The sequence below is a fragment of the Jaculus jaculus genome, chromosome 1 (genome assembly GCF_020740685.1).
Source record: "Jaculus jaculus isolate mJacJac1 chromosome 1, mJacJac1.mat.Y.cur, whole genome shotgun sequence".
Taxonomy (NCBI): domain Eukaryota; kingdom Metazoa; phylum Chordata; class Mammalia; order Rodentia; family Dipodidae; genus Jaculus; species Jaculus jaculus.
In genome coordinates, this window is record NC_059102.1 from 76045220 (window position 1) to 76069305 (window position 24086).

A 24086-nucleotide genomic window follows, 5' to 3' on the forward strand; every position below is an offset into this window, starting at 1 on the left:
AGAAATTTCAGCAGATTTTTGAGACTGAACAGCACACATTTGAATAATGAATGGGTTGGGAAAGAAATCCAAAAGGAAATTTTAAAATGCCTAGAACTGGATGATAATGAAAACACAATATACCAAAACTTAAGGGACAAAATGAAGGCAGTCCTAAGGGAAAAACTAACAGCACTGAATGCCTTCATAACAAAGACAGAGATTTGAAATTTCTAACCAAATCATCCACTGAAAGGCATTGGAAAAACATGAAGAATCCAATCCCAAGAGCTCTAGGTGGAAAAAAGTAATTAAGATCATAGAAGAAATTAATGAATTGGAAACTAAGAAAACAATTAAGGGCTGCAGGGATGGCTTAGTGGTTAAGGTGCTTGCCTGAGAAGTCAAAGGACCCAGGTTAAATGATACAGGACCCATGTAAGAGAGATGCATAAGGTAGTGCAGGCATCTGGAGTTCATTTGCAGCAGCTGGAGACCCTGGTGCACCCATTCTTTCTCGTTATTTCTCTCTTTCTGTGTGTGTATGTGTGAGTCAAATAAATAAAAATATAAATTATATAAAAATAGAAAAATTTAAGAAAATTGATGAAATGAAGAGCTGGTACTTTGAAAAAATAAGCAAAATTGATAAACACTAGGCCAATTTAAGCAATGAAAAAAAAAGAAAGTATTAAATTAACAAAATTAGAAATGAAAAATTAAAGGTCACAACAGAAATCAATGATATTGGAAGAATCATCAGAACATTCTTCTTCCAAAACCTCTACTACACAAAATTAGATAATCTTGAAGAAATTGATGAATTTATAGACATATATCACCTATCAAAATTAAACTCAGAGGAGAGTAATCTCCTAAGCAAACCTATTACCACCATCAAGACTGAAAAAGTAATCAAAAATTTCCCTAAAAAAATAAAAGTCCAGGACCAGAAGGCTTCTCAGACTATGTCTATCAAATTCATTGAAGAACTGAAACCACTTTTTCTTAAACTGTTTCACATAATTGGAGAACAGACAACGATCCTTAATTTATTTTATAAAGCTAGCATCACCCTCATAGTTGTCAGAGAAACAATAAAAGAAAACTATAGGCCAATACACTGATGAACTTAGATGCAAAGATCCTGAGCAAAGTAATTGCAAGCCAAATTCAACATCATCAAATGCATTATCCACCTTGATCAAACAGGCTTCAACCAGGTACACAGGGGTGGTTCAACATTCAGAAACTTGTCAACATAATACATCACATAAATAAACTTTAACACAAGATCATCTCAGTAGATGCAGAGAATGACTTCAAGAAACTACAACATCACTTCATGATCAAAATACTGGAGAGAATAGGCATGAAGAATTTTTTATATCTCAACATAATGAAGGATATATATAAAGAACCTAAACCCAAATAATACTTAATGGGGAGAGACTCAGGAATTGTCATTGTAACCAGGAACAAGACAGGGGTGCCCACTCTCACCACTGCTCTTCAACATAGTATAAGAAGTCCTAGGTCAAAGAGTAATAGAGGAGAAATAAATAAAAGAGATACAAATTTGGAAAGGAAGAAGTCAAATTAGCCCTATTTGCAGATAAAATGATCCTATGCATAAGTAACCCAAATGACTCCACCATAAAATTATTATTATTATTATTGGTTTTCCGATGTAGAGTCTCACTCTAGCCCAGGCTGACCTAGAATTCACAATGTAGCCTCAGGTTGGCCTCAAGTTCACAGCGATCCTCCTACATCTGCCTCCTAAGTTCTGGGATTAAAGGTATGCACCACCATGCCTGGCCACATAAAACTTATGTTTAAATATATTTTTATTGATTGAGCAATAGATATATCGAGAGAGGCAGATAGAGAGAAAGAATAGGCACACCAAAGGCCTCCAGCCACTGAAAAATGAACTCCAAACATTTACATATGACTTATGTGGGTCCTGGAGAATCAAATCTGGGTCCTTTGGCTTTGTAGGCAAGTGTCTTAACTGCTAAAGCACTTCTCCAGCCTATCCACCATAAAACTTCTAAAGGGGATAAATTCCTTTGGCAATGTGACAGTATACAAACTCCACTCAAAAAAATCAGTAGCCTTTCTATAAGCAAAGGACTAATATACAAAGGAAAAAAATTAGCAAGGCTTTCTCATTTTTAATAGCCACAGTAAAATTAAATACCATGGAATTACACTAACCAAGGGTATGAAAGACCTATATAATGGAAACATAAAAGCACTCAAGAAATAAATTGAGGAGGACATGAGAAGATGGAAAAATCTCCCATGTTCCTGGATAGGTACAACTAATATTGTAAAGATGACAATTTTACCAAAAGCAACATACAGCTTCAATGCAATACCAAAAGGGGAAAAAAAAAATCTCTGCATCATTTTTTACTGAGCTAGAAAAATCTCCAAATTTATATGGAATGGCAGCATGTCTTGGATAGCCAAACATATCCCCAGCAAAAGAAACACCTTTGGAGATATCACCAAGCCTGATCTAAAGCTATAGTACAAATCGATAGTAAGAAAAATAGTATGGTATTAGCATAAATAGACATATAGACCAATGGGACAGAATTGAAGACTCGACCCATATTTCAAGTAACTACAGCTACTTCATCTTTGACAAAGGAGACAACAGAGTACACTGGAGAAAAGACAGCACCTTTAAAAAATGGTGCTGGATAAACTAGATAACCACATGTAGAGAAACGAAACAACCCATTCATCTTATCATGCACAACAATCCATTCCAAAGGGATCAAAGACCTTAATATAAGACCTGAAGGGCTAGAGAGATTGCTTAGCGATTACAGCATTTGCCTGCAAAGCCAAAGGACCCAGGTTTAATTCCCAAGTACCCACATTAGCCAGATGGACAAGGGGGCGCACACATCTGGAGTTCATTTGCAGTGGCTGGAGGCCCCGATGCACCCATTCTCACCTCTCTCTTTCTCTGTCTCTCCCTCTTTCTCTGTCAAATAAAATATTTTTTTTTTAAAAAAAGACCTGAAACTCGTAAACTACTGGAAGAAAAAATAGGAGGAACTCTTCATGATATAGGAGTGGGGAAAGACTTCCTGCACTGCACCCTAGTATCCCAGGATGTTAAACAATCACACAAACAGTGGGACTTCATGAAACTAAAAAGCTTTTGCTACAACAAATATATCACAGAGTCAATAGATTACCCACAGAATGGGAGAAAATCTTTTCCAGGTATACCACTGACAAAGGCCTAATATCAAGAAACTAGAAAGAACTCAAAAAACTAAACAATAAAAACTTGAACAAAATCCCTGAAAAATAGGGCACAGAGCAGAATATGGAGTTCTCAAAGGAAGAAATATGAATGGCTAATACAAGTTGGACAGATGGCTTTGCAGTTAAGGTGCTTGCCTGTAAAGCCTAAGGACTTACGTTCAACTCTCCAGGTCCCACATAAGCCAGATGCACAGGGACACAATTGCACAATTGCACATGTGCACACAGTGGGGTACACACAGCTAGAGTGTGATTACAGTGGCTGGAGGTCCTGGTGTGCCAATTATCTTCCACCCCACCTCTCTGCATAAAAGAATTAACATATAAATATAAAATAAAGTAAATACAAATGGCTAATACACACTTAAGGAAATGTTCAACATCCTTAACCATCAGTGAAGCAAATTAAAACAACTTTGAGATTCCACCTTACTCGAGCAAGGATGTCAATCATTAAAAAATCAAATGACTATAAATGTTGACAAGAATGTGGGAAAAAAGGAACCATCATTCACTATTGGTGGGAATGAAAGCTTACACAACCTCTATGGAAGTCAATATGGAGTCTCCTGAAAAAAAGATGAAAATAGAGCTACCAACATACCCAGTTCTTCCTCTACTGGGCATTCACTCTAAAGGTTCCACCCTTTACTGCAGAGATATTTGCTTGCCCATGTTTATAGCTACTGAATTCCTAATAGTTCAGAACTGGAATCAACCCAGGTGCCCATCATTGGAGGAATGGATAATGAAGAATGTGGTACATTTACACAATGAAATTATGCTCAGCCGTAATAAAAAAAATGATATAATGTAATTTGTAGGAAACTATATGGATTTCAAACAGATTGAGTTGCTCCCATACCTGACAGACAACACAAGGACTAGACAATAAGGATGGAAGGGTCAGTGGGAAGGACAGTGGAATGTTGGGGAGAAACACAAAGTAAGCCCCAAATGAACTAATGCCATAGAAACATTTCTCCTTGGTAGAAGACTAAAACATGAGTAGAAAGATTGTAAAAGCCACAGGTTGAGAGGGCATACCCAGACGCTTTGCTCCCCCATGACTGTCTTCTGCTCTCACAACCCATAACCCATAACCCCATGGGGAATACCAACAACCCCATTCATTTGGCCTCCAGCAGATTGACAACAGGGAGGAGAGAAATGATGGCACCAGCATATGATGTGTCCACACAAAGCATATTCTTAGGAAAAAAAAAAAAAGATAACATCCCTCACCCAATAGATAAAATTATAGATTTCACAGGTGGATTTGTCTTCTCATTGTATGCAGCAGTCTTTTTGAGAGAGTAATTGATTAAAATGCAGATTCTTAGCCTTGACAGAACTCCTGAACTTGTTTCTATACTTTGCTTGCCAAATGTCTGCGACATGTTCAGTTCTCAGTAAATGACAGCCATTGTCTTATTGGGAACTAATTGTATTATTTACACATTATTAAAATTTTGAACAAATTTTACATTTTGAAATGAAGAAATCAAGGCTGCAGAGATGGCTTAACACGTAAGGTGCTTACCAGCAAAGCCTAAAAACCCAGGTTCCATGTTCCACATCCCATGTATGCCAGATACACAAGGTGCCATGCATCTGGAGTTAGTTTACAGTGGCTAGAGGCCGTGGCTCACCCATTCTCTCTCTCCTCTTCTCTCTCTTCCTCTCCCTGTCTCTAATAAACAAATAAAAATAAAACTTTTTTAAAAAGTGTTTTATAAAAAAATCAGAAGGATGTGTTCCCTGCTCTGGTCTGAGCAGGCGGGCATGGCAGTGCGGAGTGAATAGGCCAGACCCCTGTTTCCTGGCTTCTCCCAGCTCCCTTGTCCGTGTTCCCTGCACAGACAATGTGCAGGCAGGCACAGTGGTGTGGAGTAAGTAGACCAGATCCCTGTGTTCTAGCTCCTCCCAGATCCCTGGTCTGGTTTCCCTGCATGGACAGTATGTGGGCAGATGTGGTGGAATAGAGTGAGTAGGCCAGACCCCTGTCTCCTGGCTGCTCCCAGATCCTTGGTCCAGGTTCTGTGGGCCAGACTGTGCAGGTGGGTGGGGCATGGAGTGAGTGCCCACATGTCTGTCCCCTGGATCCTCCCAGTCCCCTGGTCCTGGTAGGTCCCATTGTGCCTAGCTTGAGGTAGCCTGGTCACTGTGTGAGCTATGTAATCAGGCCTTTTGCTCTGGTATTCTGACTGGCCACTAGGTACCAATATCCCTGTTCACCTGAGCCAGAGGGTGCATGGGCCAAAGGACAGAAACTCAGTTCCTCCTTAATAAAGTAAATATTCTTCCTAAAATGGGTAAACAACAATGCAAAAAGGCCAATGAAAATCAGAAAACTGAGAGATCTCCACCAAGGATGCCTAGTCCTACAATGAAAGCCTCCAATGAAATAATGGAGAAATCAACAGAAATTCATTCCCAAAATGAAAACACAACAACCAATGAGACTCTAACTTTTAAAAATGCTGAATTGGAAGCAAACCATCAAGGAACCAATAATCATATCAATGAAATTGAACAGAATCATCTCCTAGAGTGCTCAGCTTACAAAGTAGGCTTAAATTGACTGAAAATGTTAGAGCCCTCCAAAGAGATATGAATAAATTGAAGGTGAGTCAAGAAATGGAAGATCTCAAAAACTGGTTGGTTAAGCTTAATGAAGACTTGATCAAATGCAAGAATTATTTCCAGGAAACATGAGGAAAATCAGAACTCAAATTGAAATCATACCTCAAAAAGGAGATGGACATGATGCAAAATAGCACAGCAGCAAACAGAAATTATTAAAAAAATCCTCACTAAGAGTTACTCATGTGGAAGGCAGAACCTCTGACCTGAAAGATAAGAAAGAATAAATTGATTGGGAGGCCAAAAACCTTGCTAAGTTCAAAAAAATCAAGGGAACAGAATGAGGGAACTGTGGGATATCATAAAATGACCAAACATCTGGATCATGGGTATACCAAAAGGAGAGAAAATCCAGGCCAGAGACACAGAGATCATATTCAACAAAATTATTGAAGAAAATTTTCTGAATGTCTCAAAAGAGAGGTCATCCAGATACAGGTAGTCCACAGAACACCAAACAGACAGGACCAAAGAAGGAACTCTCCAAGACATATCAAAGTTAAAACTTTTAACAATGTAAACAAAAAGAGCATGTTAAAAGCAACAAGAGAGAAACAACTCACAACATACAAAGTCATTCCCTTCAAAATTACATCAGATTTCTCAGTAGAAACCCTGAAAGCCAGAAAGGCCTGGAATGGAACACTTGAAAGTGTAAAAAACTATGACTTCAAACCCAAGCTACTCTACGCAGCACAAGTATCCCTTATAATAGATGGTAAAAGAAAAACTTTCCATAAAACGTTAACTCTATGATTATATTAACACAAAGCCTAATTTACTGGGAATACTTGAGGGAATACTCCACATAGAACAGTCAAACAACCAATCTCAAAAGCCAACAGGAAGATCACAATAAACAAAATAGACCAGGCTCAAAGTAATACAAAACACAAGAAAGCACCAAAACCCATAAAATACCTAATCCTATCAGGGATTAACTTAAACCTCACAGTAATAACCTTAAATATTAATTATCTTAATTCACCCATCAAAATATAGTTTCTGAGGGTGTATCAAAAAATTGGACCCTTCTATCTGCTATCTTTCAAAAACCAACCTCACCACTAAAGAAAGACACCTACTGAAGGTGAAAGGATGAAAAATGATATTCCAAGCAAATGGAAATAAAAAACAAGCAGGTGTTGCTATATTAATATGTGATAAAATAGACTTCTGACCAAAAGTAATCAAAAAGGGCAAAGACAGCCACTTCTTATTTATCAAGGGAATAATAATTCAACATGAGTGCATCATAATCATAAATATATATGTGCCAAACACAGGTGCACCACAGTTCACAAAACAAAATCTAGTTGACAATAAAATACAAATAAACACCAATACCATAATAGTCAGAGGCTTCAATATCCCACAATCACCAACAGACAGATCATCCAAACAGAAAATCAACAGGGAAAAAATAGATTTCAATAACATCATAGATCAACTACACCTAACAGATATCTACAGAACATTCCACCCTAACTCTACATAATACACATTCTTCTCAGCAACCCATGGAACCTTCTCCAAAATAGATTTTCTATTATGAAATAAATTGTGACTTCATAAAGTCAGGAAAATTTAAATAACTTCCTGTATCATGTCAGATCACAATGCTATAAAACTAGAAATTAACAACAAGAGACACATCAAGAACTCCACCAGCTCCTGGAGACTAAATAACACACTTTTAAACAATGAGTGGACCATGGAAGGAATCAAAAATGAAATTGTAAAATTCCTAGAATTCAATGATAATGAAACACAACCTATCAAAACTTATGGCACACAATGAAGACAGTCTGAAGGGGAAAGTTCTAGCCCTAAATGCCTTCATTACCAAGACAGAGAGATCCCAAATTAATAACCTGACTGTCCAACAAAGGCACTGGAAAAGCAAGAAGAAGCCAACCCAAAGAGTGGCACATGGAAATAAATAATCAAGATTAGAGCAGAAATTAATGAATTGGAAACCAAGAAAACAATTTTAAAAAATCAGTGAAACAAAGAGCTGCTTCTTTGAAAAAATGAACAAGATTGACAAACCCCTGGCCAACTTAATCAATCAAAAGAAAAAAAGAGAGAGAGAGAGAAGTTTCAAATTAACAAAATAAGAAATGAAAAAGGAGAGATCACAACAGACATCAATGAAATTGGAAGAATCATCAGGGAATATTCCAAAACCTTTACTCCACAAAATTGAATAATCTGGAAGAAATAGATGAATTCCTAGACACATACCACCTACCAAAAGTAAACTCAGAACAGATTAATCTCCTAAGCAAGTCTATCACATCAATGGAGATTGAAAAGGTGATCAAAACCCTCACCAAAAAGGAAATCCCAGGACTGGACGGCTTCTCAGCTGAGTTCTTTCAAACTGTCCTCAAAGAACTGAAACCAATATTCCCAAACTGTTTTGCACAATCAGAGACCAGGGAATCCCCCACCCCAATTCCTTTTATGAAACTAACATCACCCTAAGACCAAAATCAGACAGAGATGCATCAAGAAAAGAAAACTATAGGCCTATATCCAGGTGGCATGATCCTATACATAAATGACCCCAAAGTATTCATCTCAAAACTTCTAAAGGTGATAAATTGCTTCATCAATGTGGCAGGATACAAAATCAATACACAAAATCAGTAGCTTTTCTATATGCAAAAGACAAATCCACAGAGAAAAAAACATCAGTGAGCCTGTCCCATTTTTAAAAACAAGAGAAAAAATTAAATACGTTGGATTAACACTAACCAAGGATGTAAAAGACTATGTAATGAAAGCATTTAAAAACTCAGGAAAGAAATCAAGAAGGACTTGAGAAGATGGAAAGACTGCACATGCTCTTGGGTTGATAGAATTAATATTGTGAAAATGGCAATTCTACCAAAAGCAATCTCTCTCTCTCTCTCTCTCTCTCTCTTTCTCTCTCTCCATCTCTCTCTCCATCTCTTAAGTAAATATATAAATAAATGAAATACTAAACCTTTAATTTAAAAAAAGACCTGAAACTTTCCCTACTGGAAAAAAAAAATATAGGAGAAGCTCTTCACAATATAGGAGTGGGGAAATACTTCCTAAACAAAAAACACAGTATCCCAGGAAAGTAAACAACCATTCAGCCAATGAGATCTCATGAAACTAAAAAGCTTTTGCACAGATAAACCCAACAAAAGCAAAGCCAATAGAAAATGGAAGAAAATCTTCACCAGCTATAACACTGGCAGAAGCCATTTGAACAGAATAGAGTGTTCTCAGAAGAAGAATTACAAATGGCTAATACACACTTAAGAAACAACATCCCCTAACCATTAGGGAAATGCAAATTAAGACAACCATGAAATTTCACCTTACCCCAGTAAGGATGGAAATCATTAAAAAAAAAAAAATCTAACAATGACAAATGTTGGTGAGGATGTGGGGAAAGAGGAACCCTTATCCACTATTTGTGGGAATGTAAACTTGTAGAACCACTATGGAAATTAATTTGGAGATTCCTGAAAATGATGAACATTAAGCTACCAACAGATCTAGTTACTCCCTTACTGGCATTTATCCTAAATCCTCCATGCATCAATGCAGAGACATTTCTTCAACTATGTTTACAGCTGCTCAATTCATTATAGCTAAGAACTGGAATCAACCCAGATGCCCATCATTGGATGAATAAATAATAATAATAATAATAATAATAATAATAATAATAATAAATAAATAATAATAATAAAGTTGTGGTACATTTATACAATGGAATTCTACTCATCAGTAGAAAAAAAACATGACACGATAAGATCTGTAGAAAAATGAACAGAATTGGAACAGATCATACTCAGTGAACTCACACAATCACAGAAAGACAAATGCCACACGGTATCACTTATCTGTGGTTCTTAACCTGGACCTGCTTGAGTTGTTGTCATAGGCAACTTGAGGCCAAGAAAATAGTGATGGAAAGGTTTGGAGAGAGGGGAGGGGTGGGGGAAAACAAACCCAAAATTAAATCCAAAATGAGCTGATACCATAGAAACCTTTATCCTTGGAGATAGAGTAAAAGATATAACCCTCAAAAGGAATAAGGGGGAGCACCTGAAAAGTAGGGCTCTGGTGAAGGTGAGAGGAAGCCTAAGCTTAAAAGATTTTTTTTTTTTATTTTCCCTCTCTGACCTGTAACTCCCACTATCAGAGCTTGGTTGCCACCCACATTGAACTGTTGATCAGAGAGATCTATGAGGTACACAAACCAAGACAGTTTTCTGTCAAAACACTTGATTACCTTCCTGAGACAAAAGTTAAGACCCTATGGCTGAACACACCATACATTTCGAACACAGAGCATGGAGAGAACTGGTTGGAATTCAGAAGAAAGCCAGTCCCCAGACAGTTATCATGTCTAGTGCTGGAAAGCACATTATGAGCTACTGGGTAAAGCAGCCCACAGTGGTCTGAGCAACCAGAGGTCTAATCTACTCAGAAGCAAACACCCTGACACAATGTAAACCCCAGTGCAATACTCACACACAGCATCAGTGGATAATCAATAGCTTTCTGAATGGCTAAGAGATCTGCTCAATGTAAAGGAACCCATATCTGTAATTGAGAACCAAATCAGACTCCTATGGAGACAAAGATTATATTCTACAGTGTCAAGTTCTCACTATTCTTTGGCTAAAAGAGGGGTTATTCTCCCTAAACTGATAATTCTTATCCTATTTTAACTATGCTGACTTCACATTTTGTTGGAGAATCTGTTCTTCTTTTTCACAAGGTAGCAAAACTGGAGGACATAAACTATCCCTTGCACTTCAGCCAAGCCATAGCTGAATCCACAGAGGAATAGGAAGACAAGCAAGAGTGCTGCTTCCATTCTGTTTCTGACAATCAGCACCAGGGTGAAGGAGACAGACCCTGAGGATACTCAACACATACAAAAGTAAAGATCAAGAGGCTCTTAAGAGCTCATCACTGAAGGAGACTTAAAACTCACCCACCACAGCTCAGGGAATTTTGCAGAAGAGGGGACAGGAATATTGTAAGAGCCACAGGTTGAAACATTATGCCCAGAGGCATTCCCTCTCCCCCAAATTAACTGACTACAGCTCCCACAATGCATAAGCTACAACCCCATGGAGAATACCTTCAACCCTACTGAGCAGCATACCCAACGGAATGGGGGCATGGATGAAGGAAAAGAGGGTACTCTTTTTGATTCAGGTGTTCACCATAAACATAGGTGTTCTGAATGCCAGGTTCCCAGGTGATGGAGATTTTGAAATTAATGCCTCCTGGAGGCAGTGTATTGTTGGGGGTAGACTTATGGGTATTATAGCCATTTTCCCCTTGCCAATGTTTGGAACATTCTCCTGTTGTTATTGTCCATGTGATGTTGGTCAGGAGGCAATGTCTACTCTCTGCTCATGCCATCATTTTCTCCTACCATCATGGTGCTTCCCCTTGAGCCTGTAAGCCAAATTAAACTTTTTTCCCCACAAGCTGCTCTGGGTCAGGTGATTTCTACCAGCAGTGTGAATTCAACTGCAATAGTAAAGTTGGTACCAAGAGTGGTGTTGCTGCTAGACACCTGATGGTGTGGCTTTGGCCTTTTGGAGCTGATTTTCAAGAGGAATGTGGGAGGATCTGAAACTTTGGCCTGAGACACCCTACCATGATACAAGTACAGCTTGATGGACTATTCTGGTCAGAATAAAATGACATGGATACAGTAAGAACTATGGACTATGAGGTTTGGCTTATGATGGTGAGAAAGAGCTTTGTTTGGACTGGGCTAGAAGAAGTTTGTGTGAGGGGCTTGCTGTTATGCCTGTGTCATGAGAAGTTGTGCAGGATTGCATTGCATAGAAATGGACTGGTATAAGCAGAGAGATGTGTCACAGAAGTGAAATCTTTGGGCTGAAACTGCTGCCCATTCAGCTGCAATTGAGAGACTACAACTTTTGAAATTGGGCTAGCTGACCTGCACTGGGGCAACAGGAAGATTGTAGACTCTTTTGAAGGGGTCTGAGTACTCAAGGGTGTCCTATTCTTCAAAGTCTGCTTTATTACCCCCTGGATTAATAAATTGGCACCCTACCTGTTATTGTGGAGTATAAGAAATTCAGGATAGAGAGTTTGCATTGAGTTTGCAATGTGGTCTTGTGTTTTGGAAACAGCCGTGGGCAGTGTGAAGCAAGTTTGCTGGATGCCTGCATGGAAATCTGGTGGAGCCATGAGTGTGAACCATGGCTTGCAGTGGAGACCCAGTGGAAATGCCAGGATCATAAGGTGGCTGCCAAGGAGAGCTGCCTGACCTACTTGAAGTTTTCCATGACTGTGAGTAGCCTAGCTGGAGGAGCAAAATTGGATCTCCAGAAACTTATTGCTGCTTAGAATTGTTAGACATGGGGACTTATCACTGGCTAGAGTTGCTAGATTTGGAGCTACAGAGTTCAGTGTTCACCCTGTTTTAATCTTGTATTGGTTGAATATTTCTTTGCTATACCCAATGTCATCTTCTGCAGTGTGAATGTTTATTCTGTGCCATTATGGGGTTTTGGTTTATTTTTGTTATTATGACTCAGTTAAAAGACTTTGGACTATGAGAATATTTGAACATCATGGAGAGTCATAAAAACTATGGGGACTTTTAAATTTGAACTGAATGCATTGTATTTTTACATCATATATGATTATCAGTTTATGGGGCAGAATATGGTGGCTTGACTCAGTTGTTCCTCCTAAGCTTAGGTGTTCTGAATGTTAGTTTTCCAGCTGATGGAAATTTGGGAACTCATGTCTTCTGGAGGCAGTATACTGTTGGGGACAGGCTTATGGGTATTGACAGTTTCCCCTTGCCAGTGTTTGGCACACTTTCCTATTGTTATTATCGATGTAATGTTGGTCAGGAGGCGATGTCCACTCTCTGCTCATGCCATCGTTTCCCCCCCACCACCACAAGCTTCTCTTAGGTAATTTCTTCCAGCAATGTAAACCTGAATGCAACAGGTACAAAAACATGATGTATCCATATGAAACATCTTATTAATAATAATAAACATAAAATTATAATAAAAAGCACAATGCCAAAAGGTTTGCAAGCTATGTGGTTGACCCTGAGCATTTGGGTCTGCATTAAAAAAGGACATATGACAACAATGTCTCATAGGGGCACATTACAATGATGTGCAGACAGCTAAGCTATTAAAGGTACTTGCATCAAAACCTGCCACTCAGGGTGCTGCCTGCGTTCAGTCACAGTACTCACACAGAGCCACTTGCAGGTCAGCCAGAGTCATTTACACATGCAAGAGACTATCTCAAAGAGAAAGTGGAACACGGGCAACTCCTCTAATCTGCATATATGCACACATACAAATAAATAAATATTTTTAAAGTTGGTATCTTTAAAAATATGATGACTTGTGATAGAAATGGGGAAGGAGGACCAAAAGAAGAATCAAAAGTGATTTTGGGGTTATGAGGCAGTGTGACAAAGATGGACAGTGCTGCTTGATTTGTAGGAAAAACAGAGTAAGAGTTGACTAAACTTCATTTTGCTAGCCATAAAAATCTATTTCAGAGACTGGAGAGATGGCTTAGCAGTTAAGATGCTTACCTGTGAAGCCTAAGGACTCAGGTTTTATTCCCCAGAATCCGCATAAGCCAAAATGCACATGGTGGCCATGCATCTGGATTTCATTTGCAGTGGCTAGAGGCTTTGGTGTGTTATTTGTTTCTCTCTCTCTCTCTCCCTCCTTCCCTCCCTCCCTCTTTCTGTCTCCCTAAAATAAATAAATAAATAAATAATTAGAAAAATCTACTTCAAATTCTGATGTCTCTTGCTTTTTCTGTTATTGGGCATTTGTACTCTCATTTATTGCTCAGAACCAGGGATTTAATATTACTCATAGTTGACAGTTTGCTTCTACATTTCCATGACACTTCCCTTGTATGCCTCTCTGACTTAATGTCCACCTCTAGTCCATGATTCACTTGGGTTTTGCAACAAATCCCTCCTAACAAGTTCACAAATCCTCCCTGACTTAGGGCAAAATCATGGATCTGAACTAACCTCCCCAGTTCCTGCTTTAACTTGTGGATTGTTCTTTCAGGTATACAGGAAAAAGATATCCCAGTAAAAGGTTTAAAATCAGAAAGAAAATGGTACCTGGAAATGCAGCTGTCCCTGGCTGCCACAGGCCCAGTGGGAGGGGAGCTGTCCACGCCCACAGGAATGACAGGTCGCAGAGCTCCTAGCAGCAGTGGCGCACAGCGGAAACCTCACAGTGTGATCTGCAGGTGCCAATTTGAGCTTGCAGCCTGCTTTGTGCTTGGATTTGAGGACTCAGCAAATTGGGTAATGAGAAAGTCATAAATTTGAGTGGATGAATATGGAACACAAAGCATCTTGTTTATAATAAATGATCTTATACCTTTTGAGCATCATGCTTTTTGAAGATGTGAATTGTGACTGAAATTTGGAAGTTTGGAATTTGTAAAACTTTTTAAGTAATGCTATGCAGACATTGCTGTTTACAGAAGGTCATCTTGAGAATGGATATCAATCTAATTCTGACTTTCTTGAGGGAGTTTCTCTGGGTATAAAAATGTAACCTCTAGAAAAAATTTGGGGTCATATAAAGTAGCTGGTGTATGGAGACATGGCTTAGCGGTTAAGGGCTTGCCTGTGAAGCCTAAGGACCCTGGTGCAAGGCTCAATTCCCCAGTATCCACGAAAGTCAGATGCACAATGTGGTGCATGCATTTGGCGTTTGCAGTGGCTGGAGGCCCTGGTGTAGCTCACTCTTGTGCGCTCTCTCTCTCTCCTCTGCCTCTTTCTGTCTCAAATAAATAAAAACATTTTTAAAAATTAAGAAAAAAATAAAAGAGGAGCTGATATATGGAGTATTATGCTTTAGGAGTTACCAGCAGAAGTAATGAGGAGGCCAGCCTCACACTGTAGCTAGGAGGGTACTTCCTCTCTCAGGTGCACCAGGGCTACAGCAACATCACTACTCTATTTCAGAAAAGCCTTAAGAATTAATTTAAGAAGAGCACTAGTTCAAATTTTTCATAAGCCCAAGACCCACCATGGGAACTTATTAAGGAAACATGTTCTATGCCCTTGAGATTTCTGTTAAACAGGATTGAGATAATCTTAGGACTGTGCATTTTTAATAACTTACTAGGTGACTTTCAGAGACTGGGCTACAAGAATAAAAGTTATATTGAAGTAGGTACAGATATAGGAGAAGGGAAAGAACCAACTTACCTTTTTTCCCTCATATATGTTAAATTAACCTTTAGTATATGCCAATCTCTGTGTTAGATATCAGGGATACCATAATTCAGTTATTTCTTATGGATGATGTAGTAAATGACCATACATGGTAGCTTCACACAAAAGAAATGTGTTTTCTCACAGTTCTGTGTACCAGAATTCAAACATCATGGAGTTAGCAGGGTAGATTCTTTCCTGAAGCCCTAAGGCAATAACTGCTTAATGCCTCTGTCTTAACTTCTACTGGTCGCAAGGAATCTTTGGTGCTCTTGGCTTATTGATGCATTCCTCCAGCCTGTTTTGCATCTTTATCTATCCTTTTCTATTTCTTAAAAGAAGACTTTCTCATTACATTTAGAACCCACTTCCATCTTGCCTGATCTCATCTCAATCATTACTTTAAGTGCATCTGTAAAGACTCTCTTTCCTAACAGATAATATTCTGAGATTATAGGTGGAAAAAGAATTTGTGGGAAGGACATTATTTAGCCTGCTATAAATGGTAAGCAAAAATTGCATTGGTCTCTGCCCTTATATAGCTTACCTCTAAGTGGTGAAACAGACCTTAAAAAGTCATCACACAAAGCCATAGGAAAGCTCAACTTAGAAAGGCAGTGCAGCAGAAGTACATGCTATGATACCAGCTATATGCTCTCCATCATCCAAGAACTAGCTGCTTTGCTGGTCCTATTCATTTTTCTAAATGTTATTTTATTTACTAAGGATGCCAACATATAAACCATAAGCAATGATCTCCTTCCTTCAGGACTGATGATTTGTGTTGCAGTTACCTTCTTGTTGCTGGAAGAAAGACCTGACCAGAAGCAACTTATGGGGACAAAGGTTTTATTTCACTGTTACAGATTCCAGGAAAAGCTTCATCCTGACAGAAAAATCTGTCTCATTTCATCACACATCCATAACACAGAGACAACAGTCAGCACCAGAAAATATGAGCTGACTCTCAACACCCTAGGACTGAAGTCAAGATCTGTCATCAGTGACATACCTCATCAAACAGGGATTTCAATGCTATAGACAAAATAGAAACTGAAATCAAAAACACTCGAGGCTATGGGGCCATCTACATTTAAACAAACACATTCCACCCCTGACCACCATAGACTCATTGTTATCTCACAATACAAAATGCACTCAGTCCAACCTCAAAAGCCTCAAAATTTTGAGCAACATTAACCCTTTTAAAAAGCCCAAAGACTCATCTGATATGAAAGCACTACAAATTCAAAACATAAGTTGCATAATTCAAGCACATAATGGTACCGAGTAAACATTTCCTTTGCAAAAAATAGCATAACAAGGGCTGGTGAGATGGCTTAGCAGTTAAGTGCTTGATTGTGAAGCACTAGGAGCCTAATTCAAGGCTCAGTTTCACAATACTCATGTAAGCCAGATGCACAAGGTGGTACATGCATATGGAGTTCATTTGCAGTGGCTGGAGGCCCTGGTGTGTCCATTCTCTCTCTCTTTCTTTCTCTGTCTCTTTCTCTCTCTGTCTCTTGCTCTCAAATAAATTAATAAAAACAAACAAAAAGTTTAAAAGAATAACAAGAAGAAACCAATGCAACCAGCAGGCAAACATCAAACATTTGCAGTTCTATATTATGTCTAAGACCTGTGATCAAGTCCTTTGGCTAAAAATATTTCAGCAGTTTTTTGCCCCTTAACTGTCTACTTGTTCTGTGGCTAGATCCACCTGAGCCAGGGATAGCATCTTTCCTTGGCAGCCATCCTACAGTCTGGTATCCAAACATTGGTGTCTCCATTGTAACACAGTTCAACTTCATAGCACCATACAATAGCTTTACTGGGCCTCCACACTGGGATTTTCACCTTGCTTCATATTGCCACATCTCAGTGGATTCTAGCACTGTGTACACATCATGACCTACTTTCCTGCATTGTCATGCTTCTAAAACTAGTACCAGGTGGGTGGCAAAGACAAATTTGTAAACCTAGGAGAAATAAAGCTTTATTTAATAGCAGAATACTACTTTCCATGTCTTTCTTCAGGCCTCCTCCTTTCAAAAGAATTTGCATTTCTCCTGGCTTGAGCCTTCTATAGGTTGGTTTTCACTCTCAGTGCATCTTAATTATTGCCCCAACTCAAAATAATTTGCTTACCTCTAATGCTGGTATTCTTAACACTTGTAGGTTAAATCTAAAACCTAGTCTCTCTGTCTATGACTTCAAACTAGCTTGAATTTTCCCTTGATAAACTATACCTCTTTCATGTATTTCTATTCTATGCTTCTTCCCAACACACTAATCTATTACTTTTTTTTAACTCAAATTCTCAGGGCATGGGCATAACTTAGCCAGTGTTTCTTCCAGTATCCCAGTTCTAACAAAGTTCTTTCTTTCCCCTTTGTAACTTCATAAGCCAAGCATGCACAGTCTACAATTCTCTCTGTAATTAGCATTTTCAAACTTTCACTGCACAAAGACCATAAAGCTTTGCTTACAATACTACAAGGCTTCTCCAGTACAAAGTATCAAATCCTTCCATATTCTTCCTTCAAACAAGTTCCATAAGAACAAAAAATCACACACAATCAGATTCATTGCATTCAAGACCCCACTTTATCATCTTGTCACTCAAATAAACACCCAACCATAAACAGCTTATGGGTTAATGGGTTTATTTCAGCCTTACAGATTCTAGGGAAAGCTTCATCATGGTGAACAAAAACTGGCTTACTTCATCATACATCTATGGTACAGAGACAGCAGGCAGCACCAGCCAAAAGGAGCTCACCCTGAACACCCTGAGCTTAACTCAATATCTTCTCCCACTGACATACCTCTTCCAGTAAGGATCCACTTGCTAGAGACTAAGTAGGAAGCTTAATCAAAAATACTTAGCCTGACATGATGGTGCACAACTTTAATCCTAGCACTCAGGATGCAGAGGGAGAAGGATCACTATGAGTTTAGGCCACCCTAAGACTACATAGTTAATTCTATGTCAGCCTGGGCTAGAGTGAGACCCTAGCTCAAAAAACAAACAAAAATACCTGAGGTTATAGAGCCATTTACATTTATACCAATATATTAACCATCAGATATTATCTCCTGTCTTCAGGAATGAAAATTTTTTTGAGTAACAGAACAACCACATATTAATAAAACATAAGGCAATAATATAAAAGTGCACAATGAAGCACCAAACTATATAACAATTTAAATGCAGTAAGTGATCAAGAAAGACCATGTACTGAAAGATGGGTGCATTGCTTTTACTAAGGCAGTAAAGAGGTAAAAGTAGGAATTTCACTTTCTCTGTAATGTGATCCATCACCAGCTTTGTGCTCTCCATGAATCACCTATGAATAAAAAATCAACTAAACCACATTTGGGAGGTGTTGGTGCAATCATTCTAATAACCTGGGTGACTAACTTATACTGTGACCAAGTCCATGGCTTTCCAGGGCCTAGAGCACTAATTTGAATATCTGAGAATGTTCCTAGTAATAGTCAGCTGAAGTCAATTAAGAGACTTATTTATCTGACCTAATTCATTACTGCCTTACTTGGACTGTAGCTAGTATAAAAATAAGGCCTCATGCTTAATAATAAATGTTGAACTATTTAATTCAAACAAGTCTATGATTGCAAGCTTTTCTCTACAGCAATGAAAATGAGTTTGTATGAAGATCAGGTTGTGCTCTACTCTAAGTTACTCCACATTTTATAAAACAGTTGTTTTTCTACACTGTTCCTTGCCCTGGGAATCTCCATCTTATAAGCAGATTTCGTCTGTATTTTGAGGGTGGGTAGGATAATCGCCCCTGGGTAGCAACATGAATGGTACCATTTGTCTGGTATCTCCCACACAGTACAGACTGATAAACAACTTATTCTTGGGAATAGAAAGGCTAAATCCTATAAACTTATCAGGATATATTTAGACCATAGGGGCAAATGGTTCTATTAAAATCCATGTCAGGAAAACCAAACACATCAAACCAAGGAAAGGATTAACTCCCTCACCTTAACCCCACCAAGAAGTGGACACCTAGTACTGCAATGGCAACAGCCCCCACTGACCTGTCATCAGACCACTTGGTATATAGTATGTGTCAGGAACTCCTAGCAGTTTCAGGGTCTTCATCTTAGCTTGATCCCCACTTTTGATACTGTCTACTCAATTGCCATCTGCCCATCTATATGTTCACCTTTCTAGACCTGCTGTCCATCTCCCCATCCAATCATCGGGACCTAGTCCTGCCTTTCATTACCTCTCACTCCTGCAGCCCAGCTCTGACCTGTCTCCACTCTTTGGCCAGCAGCATCTCTAGCAGCTTCTCCTGCACCAGGTTATCTTATCAACACAGAGAGTTTTATATTTCAGTTTCCAAGCTCTGGTTTCTCAGGCCTCTTTAAAACTCTTTTAGTCACTCTGTAACCTACATATATGTATAAATATGTAGATATATTAAATTTATTTATGTGCTGATATAATTTGAGAGTTAATATTAGTAGTTAAGATTACAATAAACAAACATGTGTTTGTATCACTAGGGCTATCAAGCAAAGAAAAAAATTATCTGGCAAATTGTTGCCATTGAAATGGCAATACTTTGTGAATTTATTGTTATCCCATAAATTCTGACACTGTGAAAGAAGTAAGGGTATTTGTTTATGTTTCTGACATAGCATGCTCACAGTGATAAAACTTTTAATACCGAAGAGCCTACTTCCAGTATTCACATAACCTCCATTGATTTAAATCCACTCCTCATTTGTTGAGCACAAAAATGTCGTGCTAAGGCTTTACATTCTCTATCCTACAAGTATCCTGTGGAGAACATTGTCCTCGTTTTACAGGGAAATCTTTCTGAAGTTCTAAGACAAGTCCTTCAGACCTCCCAAATCCATGCTAAAACCATAGGCCTCTGTATTTGGGGTAGGAAGAAACTTTTTAACATATGATATATCAATAAGTGTGTCTCATTTGGTTATGGAAATTTTACCCCAAAGGCATCTGATAAATAACCTGCTAGTTTAACTATTCTGTGAAATTTTACTGTTTGGTCTTCCTTCTTTCTATTCTTAACTTTGACTTCTGTTCCTTCTTTCTCCTGTTTGCATGTCTGTTAGTGCTGTCAACAACACACTTGCCTTGTTTAGAAGCCTCTCTCTCCAGGCCATGATTTTCAGTACTGGGAAAACACTGGCTCAGGCCTCTTCTGATCTTTAAGTGGGAATTTGCAATGTTGGGGCCCCAGATGCCCAAATGGTGGATATTGGGAATCCAAGAGGAATAGTTTCTTAAGGAAATTTAGGGCCACAAGAGCAGATCACATATGTTGAGAGTACTAAATAATCCAAAGGCAACAAAAGCCCCATTTTGATCTCTTTTCAAAGTAAGTCTGTTACCCAACAATTGCTTTTCAGTGAACCAAACTGACCACCGTTTTGCCTGACTATCCCACAGTAAGCCTGCCTATTGAAACTTTCTACAGGGAAACTGGTCTCTCTGAAACCAACTTGCAATTTCTTTCCTGGGAAGTTAAATGTGGCCTGTTCTTGCTATGCTAATTCAGTCTCTGTTAATTCTAAGAGAAATTTATAGCAAGCTAAGATGTGTGGAAGCTACATTTTGTAAATAAATTGATAATATTTACAGGAATGCTGAAACAATCTATTTTTGGCAACCAAACATGAAGGCCAATATGGCGTAAGGGAAGATGAATACTGGGAGGCAGATCCAGAAAGTGGGTAAAATGTACCTTTGGAGCATTAGTAATTCATGCTCATGTAAAGAAATTAATTCTACTTCAATACTACTATGTGTCCATCATCTCACTTCATTACAAAAGGCAAAAGGAACATAACCAGAAGATTCTAGAATGTTTTTCTTCTCAGCAAAGTCATTTCTAGACATGACAGGTCTTCCACTCACAATCATATCAAACATACAGAAATGTACTCACATTCTCATCATACATTTAGTTTGGGGGTAAAATTTTTGAAAAGAAAATTTAGTTCCAACTTTGTCTTCAGAAACAACTGTTTATAGGTCACTCATTTAATTTATGATTAATTTCAACTCAGAAATAATTACATATTTCCTGGGCAATTGGCACATTATTCTTAACCTTAACAAAATAATATAATGAGTGAAGCTGACATTATGCTTCATTTTGTAGACATATAAATAAATATCTAAAATTTTTTGATTTTTGTAATGTTCTTCTGTATTTGGAGCAGACTTTAAAGAAAATTAATCATTTTAATAAGACCTTAAGAAAGTCTTTACCCCAGGCATTGTGTCCACCTAATGCAGTAAACTAAATAGCCCTGGATTGGTGCCCTGATTTTTCTTAGCTTGATGATTTTAGCCACAGTGATTTCCTATTAAATGGTCTTATTTCTTCATGTTTTCTAATCATCCTTCTGAATCTAGCTTGGCATTCAATAATTTTCTTACACAAAGTAAATACCCTGCATAGCCAAGTCCAAAACTGCATATAATAAATGTGTATCTATACAAACAATTACAATCTTTTAAACTTATTGAATGGCAACTATGTCAGTAACAACTATATATTTTTATATATTTTAGTTTTAACTGTATATATATATGTATATATATATATATATATACATATATGTGTATATATATACATATATATACACATATATGTATATGTTTGTATGTATGTATGTATGTGTATGTCTATATATATATATATATATATATATATATATATATATATATGAACCTGTGCTCTATGAGAGCAACTGATTGTATAAAGAGGGGAAGTAGAGATTGGAGAAATAACAAGTGGTAGAGTATAATTATTTAACATTGTGTTTTGAGAAATATTGCAGGATTTTACTATCAAATTCTCCCTTGGGTTTCATTATCCAGGAATACAATTAAATATAGTACTGATTTTAATACAATTTTTTGACAGAGGATCCATTATATTAAGAACAGAGCCTGACAAATGATGAAGCTCAATTAATATTAATCACTATAATGAAACCTGCTTGAAAAATGAACCTGAACTTAGATCTCCCTTGTGCCTTAGTAGTGAGCAATATAGCTGAAGCCTACAGAGGTTGAAAAGTAAATGAGAAGGTTTGTCTAGGATGTAATAATATAATGCAACACATCATGAGGGAAACCTTGACAAGCTTAGGATTTGGGTAGTCTTTGAAATCTCCATTGTTCTAGTGCCTCATTTTGCTTCTGTTTCTTTGAAGTTAAAACATTTTAAGCCAGACATGGTGGTGCATGCCTTTAATCCCAGCACTCAGGAGGCAGAGGTTGGAGGATCATTGTGAGTTCAAGACCACCCTGAGACTACATAGTGAATTCCAGGTCAGCTTGTGCTAGAGTGAAACCCTACCTCATAAAACAACAACAAATTTAAAGCTATTTTTTCTCCTTTGGAAATACAAAGTATTAGACAAAGGGCAGAAAACACTCGCCATGGTTGTGACATTCTAGAGGTCATAGAATCTTCAAAGTTCCTAAATTGTGGGCCAGCTGCTCTTCCATCTCCCAATTCTGAGCAGATCCTCAGCCCAGAATTACAACATTCCTTTCATGTTCTTCATTAAAGGATTTTCTTATGGTAGCAACTCCAGCTTCATTTCTCTTTTTTCTCTGTTGACCAGTATCTTATCTGGAAACTTTATCAGTTAAATATTCATTGGTCAAATTAGAATTCAGCCAAATGCATTTTTATTTAAAGTAGCTGGTGAATATAGTGATCATTTGTCACTGTCCCTTCCTGAATTGTTAGTGAGCTAGATCTGCACAGCATTTGAGAAAGAAAATGAAGTTTCAGTTGCTATGGTGATAGCCAAGGTAGGGGCAGTTGTTTATGAGTTATCTGTGTTTTTAGACTCTGCATGTATATGCACACACATGCTTGCATCCTGAACTCGTAAGTATTCTTGCAAAGTATCCATTTCAAATATTCTCTCCCAAAGTCACTATGAGTTCCTCTGTCATTGTTAAATGTTTATGATTTCTCTCTTCAGTAGCTATGATTGCATACATGTTAACAAAAGGGATATGTCAAGATTAAGTCACAGAATTAAAAGTTTGTTTTTTTTTTTTTTTTTGCCTGTGCTTAAAACCTATTTTCTTTTAAACCACATTTTATTTTCTGACTCGTAAAGAAATATCTGTTTAAATAACAGAATAACCCCATAACAAAAGGTAATCTTAGGAAAGCAGTTGAAGTAGGTTAATATTCTGTTAGATCCCTCATGCTCTCCTAAGCAGTTGTTGGAAGCAATAGAGATAGCAAAAGAGCCAGGCTGATAAAGGAGTAAATGTTCTCACTAGATGTGAGTAGCTCTCCACACTTATTACCAGAGCTAACATATTAGGGGCTGTTGTACTCTGTTCCATTATACTCAGATAAACATCCACGCCAGTCACAGTTTATTGGAAGAAGGGATTTATTTCAGTTTATAAGTCCAGGGAAAGTTCCATCTATAGTAGAAGAAGTTGCTTACTTTCATAGATCCAAGTAGAGAGAAAAATTGCAGCAAACAGAACACTAGCATCAGCACACACACAAACCCAACAGAGTATATACTTGCTCTCTCATATCTTAGGGCGGGACTCCAGGATCCAACCCCCAGTGACACCTCCTGTAGTCAGGCAGCTGAAGATTCAAGCTACTAGTTTAATTTTAACTTCAAGTCAATGGGGGACAGACTTTCAAACTACCACAGTGGCAGGTCTATTTCCAAAAATTATTCCCTAAATCATGCTACAAAATCAGGTATTCTTCTTTGTTTGGTTTAGTGTTTTGAAACTGTGTCACTCAGGATAGTCACATTGGCTTCAAACTCACAAACATTCTACTTCTACCTCTCAGGTGCT

General features: G+C 38.0%; 1 pseudogene; it reads left to right on the forward strand.

Annotated features, from left to right (window-relative positions):
- The window catches only part of LOC101600607, a 132317-nt pseudogene extending 118018 nt beyond the window's left edge, over positions 1-14299 (forward strand).
- Positions 14300-24086: the final 9787 nt, after the last annotated feature.